This window comes from Salvelinus sp. IW2-2015, unplaced genomic scaffold (genome assembly GCF_002910315.2).
Source record: "Salvelinus sp. IW2-2015 unplaced genomic scaffold, ASM291031v2 Un_scaffold1775, whole genome shotgun sequence".
In the NCBI taxonomy this organism is placed as follows: domain Eukaryota; kingdom Metazoa; phylum Chordata; class Actinopteri; order Salmoniformes; family Salmonidae; genus Salvelinus; species Salvelinus sp. IW2-2015.
In genome coordinates this window covers 66,765-72,942 of record NW_019943151.1, presented here as the reverse complement: position 1 = coordinate 72,942, position 6,178 = coordinate 66,765, and the positions used below count along the sequence as shown (strand labels likewise).

Here is a 6,178-nt window from a genome sequence, read left to right as displayed (position 1 = left end):
GTGAGGGGTTGTAGTAAGTGTCAAACGTCTACAATGTGCTCGAGGCAAAAGAAAACTAGTCTGTGCTTTTTTGTCAGTCCTTTATGTGGGTAGAGCTAACACACTGCATACGCATAAATAACCCGGTGGTGAGTCTATCTCTCCCGCCTGTAAAACCACACACCATTCTCAAACAAAGAGGACCAACAGCGGCTGGCACTTCAAAGATGCTTATTATCTATCTCATTCTATCTGAGAGCACACCTACACTATAACCATATCCGGTACCATCCTTGAGATACTCACAACTACCTGCACTGTGTGAAGTAGTATAACATACATTACTCAAAAGACACATAATTAACTCTACACTTTAATTCATCGAGCCGAGCAGCTCATTCTTTCAGTGGAATACGAATACTGGCACCGGGTAGATGAGACCGCCACGACCTCACTATACCCACACCCAGGCGGCTAGAATCCTACGACATTAAACCACCAGACAAACTAATATCAGCCAGACGTCACGCACGGAACAAGTAGATCCAACGAACGCTCTGTCACTAAACCTCTCCCCGAATAACACACTCATCCTGAGAAGTAAACGCCTATCAGATACACTCATTTATCTTATACATCAACCTACAGCACGTACAATCCTTCATACGCTCACCTCACAACACCCACTATCCCACACCCTCAATCTCTAAACCTACCCAGTCCACTCCCTTGAAGCACAATAGCTAGCTAAAATTCTTGCCATATCAATTTCCTTCACTGATACCTCGCGCTAAACAAGTTGAACTCAGCAACTCACAACAATTCCTCGCGCTTAAATATCTCACTCTCTTCTAATACCCTCAAACACCATAATCCACACACATACCACACGCACACTTAACTCAATCAACACCACACCACGACACCCCTGTGAACTAAAATACCAACCACTCGAATCACAGCGTAATTCATGTCAAAAACAAACAACACGTCTCACTTAAATTGGCACCGGAATACGCTCTAATGCCTCAGACTAGGCTTCCAGCACAAACTCACTAAAAGAGAGGCTTACGAGCGCCTTCTATCTTTAGCAAACAACTCGTAACAGAAGCGAATAGACTGGCACGAAAACACAAAGGGTAGCACTAGATACGATGTCTCTCATCACGTCAGCTCTAAAGCCCCTCCACCTGCTAGACCCGTCATTACCACACCTCACTAAACCCGGGACACCTCCACTAGAGACAACGCTCCACTAACACACCGTCACTATACCACACCGGTCACTAGAACCACACCTCACTAAACCACACCTCACTATACCACACCTCACTAAACCACACCTCACTAAACCACACCTCACTAAACCACACCCACACCTCACTATACCACACCTCACCCAGCACTCGCTCGGCACCAACAAAAGCCCTTACTGTGTATGAACACTTGGGATGAAATGGTACCCTATTCCCTATGTAGTGCACTACTTTTGACCAGGGCTATGGCTGGCAGTGTCTGAAATGGTACCCTATTCCCTATGTAGTGCACTACTTTTGACCAGGGCTATGGCTGGCTGTGTCTGAAATGGTACCCTATTCCCTATGTAGTGCACTACCTTTGACCAGGGCTATGGCTGGCTGTGTCTGAAATGGTACCCTATTCCCTATGTAGTGATGGACTCTAGTCAAAAGTAGTGCACTCCTTTTGGTCAGGCCCCCCAAAGGGCTTAAGGTGCCATTCAGGAGGCTGTCTTACTCTGGAGGGGACCAAGGAAGGGGACCAAGGAAGGGGGACCAAGGAAGGGGACCAAGGAAGGGGACCAAGGAAGGGTACTGGAGTTTCTCAAGGAAACTCAACTGGGCCCTCTGTTCGCTGTAGCATCTGATTTAGGATCAGTTTCACCTTGTTTTAATATATAAAATGAATGAAATGACATAGACAGGGAGGGACCTGATCCTAGATCAACACTCCTACTCTGAGAGGCTTGATACATACGGCCCCGTAAGGTCAAAGAGGCCCTTGGACAGATGACAGCAATATAAATATGACCACTGAGGCGATGAACTGAATGACAAGCGTTAGCCCAGACTACTGTAATGGGTGAGATGGCACAATACCCCCAGTGACAGGCAGGACAAACACCTGTCTACTTAGTGTTAAGTGGTCCTCAACAAGCAGGTGGTAGTAGAGGACTGTCAGTTAGCAGTTCATTAGGTGTTGAGGAATGAGTTATACCTGATGTATTCACTAGTATTTAACTGTTCACTACTTATAAAAAAATAACTTTACAAACCCTCCTTAAATAGAAGCGTAGTGTAAAAGTGCTAGCCAACTTTTAAATGCTGCCGTGGTGGATGTGTTCCCTCCTACTATTTGCCACCCTAGTTTGGCCCAAGCTGTATTGAAACTAGGCCAAAACTAGGCTTAATACTGGTACATATAATTGAATCAACACAGACTCAAGACTCTGTCTTAAATTAAATTACTAGGCTATTTTATACTGCTTTCTTTGATAAAAGCAACTGGCTTCTCTGAGTGGAACCTTTGGCCCTCTAGTAATGCCAAACAACCCCCCCCATCTGAACAGTTACAGTCCAACCCCCCCATCTGAACAGTTACAGTCCAACCCCCCCCATCTTGATTACAGTTACAGTCCAAACCCCCCCCATCTGAACAGTTACATCCACCCCCCCCCATCTGAAACAAGTGAAAAGTCCAACCCCACCCCCCATCTGTACAGTAATCAGGTCCAACCCCCCACCCAGTCTGAACACAGCCTAACAGTCCAACCCCCTCCCCATCTGAACAGTTTGAAGCGTTACTCTCAAGCATGCAGAGAGACCAAAGAGGCAAGAAGGTGTGCGACAACCAGAGGGTGATTTCTAATAGCCTGACCTGATGAAGCCATCTTTCCCACACCACTGACACGGGTTTAGTAAGGGACTAGGGTACATATATCTGCTTAATTCGAGTACCTGTACAGCTAGTAAAAAGAACGGGTAGCTTTAGGAGTAATATGTACTGTATGGACCATTGCTATATTTGCGTATCCTCAAGGACTAGGTAATGTGAATGGTTGGCTCCTATATATAAAGACTAGGGTAAGTGTTGAGAATGGTTGGCTCACTAATTACTCATACAAGACTAGGGTTTAGTGTGGGATGGTTGGTTTGGCCACTATGTATAAAGACTATGGGTACGTGTGAATTGGGTTGCCACTATGTTTATAAAAGACTAGGGCTAATGTGGATCGGTTTGGGTGGCACTGTAGTGTATACATGATTTTAGGTAGTGTGGATGGTTGGCATATGTATGAAAACGTTAGAATGGTAATTGTGCATGGTTTAGCGTTTGGCACTATGTATAGAAGACTAGTAGGCTCATGCTCTCGCACCTAGTGTTTTTTTACCCTATTATAAGAAGACATATGAATGAGTGTGGTATGACGTTGGCCACTGTGATGTCAGTAATAGACTAGACTGTAGATATGTGACGTCTCATGCGTGCCACTTTTTATCGTATAAAGACTTAGTGGGTAGTTGTGGTAATCGGAGCTCTGTCTCATGTATAAAACTAGGGCTCAGTGTGGATGGTTGGCCACTTTATGTACTGAGAAGACATGAGTGGTAAGTTGTGACTTCTTTCTCATGGTTGGCCGACTATGGGTATAAAACGACTAGGGTAATGTGACAAGGGATGGTTGGCGCATCTATGTATAGAAAACTAGGGTAATGTTGAATGGTTGCCACTCATGGTATAAAAGGACTATGGTAGATGTGGATGGCTTGGGCCACTATTATATAACAGTCTAGGGTACTGTGCATCCTGGTGGCCACTAATGTCATAAAGACTTACAGTGGTAGTGTCGACTACATGGCGTGCCACTATGTATAAAGACCTAGGGTAGTGCTGGATGGGTGTTGGCCACTAGTCAATAAAGACTAGTGGTGTGTGGATGGTTAGCAACTATGTATAAAGGACTAGGGTAGTGTGGATGGTTGGCCACATATGTATAAAGACTAGGGTACGTGTGAAAATGGTTGGCCACATGTAATGAAAAGACAATGCGTTACTTGCTAGGATGGTGGAGTGGCCAACTATGTATAAATAACCCTAGCCCCTAGTCTTGTCTGGTGTGGGACATTGGTTGGCGCACTACTGTATAAAGATAGGGTAGAATGGATGAGTTGGGTTGGCCCCCACTACTGTATTGAAAAGCACTAGAGGTAGTGTGGGGAGTGTGGCCACTATGTTATAAAAAGACTAGGGTAAAATGTGGATGGTTGGTGTTGGCCACTATGTATAAAAAGGCTAGAGGGGTAGTGTGATAATGGTTTGGCTACACTATGCATAAAGACTAGGGTAGTGTGGATGTTGGTTGGGCCACTTGTATAAGGACTATAGAGGTAGTTGTGGATGGTTGTGCTCATCTATCTGTCATAAAGACTAGAGTAAGATGTGGAGAGTGGTTTGTCCACTATGTATAAAGGACATGATGGTAGTCGTGGGAATTGGTTCGGCCACTCTATGTAATAAACGGACTACGAAGGCTAGTGTGTTATGGTCTGCAGCCACTCTTCCATAGCCATATAGAGAGAGACTAGCGTAGTGTGGAATGTAGATTGGCCACTTACCTGTATACAGAAATCAGCGGGTGTGTGCTGGCTATGTTTGGTTTGGGCCTACTATAGTAATAAAGGAACATAGGAGTTAGTGTGTAATTGGTGTGAGCCTACTTTTGCTTATAACTAAGCACCTAGGTAGATGTGGATCGGTTGGCCAACTACTGATCGTAATAGCTAAGTTCCGGTAGTTGTCGGCAAGTGGTTGAGAGAAACCGCAAAACAGAACAGGAATTGTTCTGTGAGGCAATAGAAACCTCCTATAGAGAGATAATAATCACCTCCACTTTGTCAGTGCCAAAAACTGGTTATATATATGGTTTTGATAAGCCACAATCCTTATAAGCTCTATGATCTGAATATCGAGACGTCCCAAGTTACCACAAGCACTGATACACATCTGTTGGGCTACGCACACATGGAACATAGAGAAGGGCCACACTGTGATAACAGGCCATGGGTGTGCGACATGGGATAGAGTTCTCTATAGAAAAGCTTGTGGTAAATCGTGTGGCCAATTCTGACTGGGTAAACTCCAGGGGTAGATTTAACAGCTATGACTGCCAGTCTCAGCCATATACTGCCCTATCTTTCATTGACTATGAAATGGGGCAGGCCCAGTCTATAAGTATTCACATAAATATAGTACATCTACGTCTTAATACACTCATCCTTATGTAAAACCTCTATTAACCTATAGTAATACTATAGAACTAGTATAATTGCTGTTGCAGATGGGCTTAAGAACTTATAGGAGGAAGGAAATAATGATAACTTTTCATGGTGTGTTAATAGAAAATTGCCAATTTTTTTATTTCTCACAGTCGTAAAACGTGTACGATCATTCTATATTAAATATGTGTTTGGGCCATGTTAGACTGGTAGGCCATACCTGTCATGGTTTGTGGGCCCAAAAATCATATTGCTGTGTGTAGTTGTGTTGTCGTGTGTGTCGTGTTTGCTGCTGTGTGTGTGTGTTGTTCGGGTGACCTCTGTGTGTGTATTAAACTAAGATGCGTCACATATAACAACCCCGATCATCATAGTGTAACTGGGTAACGTTGCGAATCCAAATATGATTGTCGCCGTTCATGTGCTAGTCCAGGAAACTAGAGCAGGTGCCGACTTTTGCCAAATGATTGAACGCAGCACGTGAATAACACACTACAACCACTATAGAAATAATCGAACATTTTTAGCAGTGTCCTAGTTCAACTAGTACGTGACACGGGCGTGAAAGATATCAGACAGGACAAGGCGTAAACTGGGCAGACGTAGAGTAGGCTATGATATGCAACGTCCATCCCTTCAGCTCAGTCAAAATTGAGGGCGACTGCCGGGGATACCCATTTACGTGTTGAAACGGGAGTTGATATAAGCACACCGTGCAGCAGCTGACCGCTTCTAGCGATCCTGAAATGCGGCCGTATCACCGACAAAGGAGATGGATTAAAAATAATGTACAAATTAAATGTGCCAACCTACCCATAATAGCAGCCGATGAGTCTGTTTGTATTTTTCACGTTTGAGCCCTTTAGCGCCCTGTCAATGTTCTTGCTGATTTGTCTTCGCCTCCC

General features: G+C 44.4%; 1 long non-coding RNA gene across 1 annotated transcript in view; it reads right to left on the bottom strand.

Moving 5' to 3' along the window:
- The window catches only part of LOC139024677 (uncharacterized), a 29,031-nt gene extending 22,853 nt beyond the window's left edge, over positions 1-6,178 (bottom strand). The window contains exon 1 of the long non-coding RNA XR_011476012.1: positions 6,087-6,178. This is a non-coding gene — a long non-coding RNA (uncharacterized lncRNA). The remainder of the gene's footprint in view (positions 1-6,086) is intronic.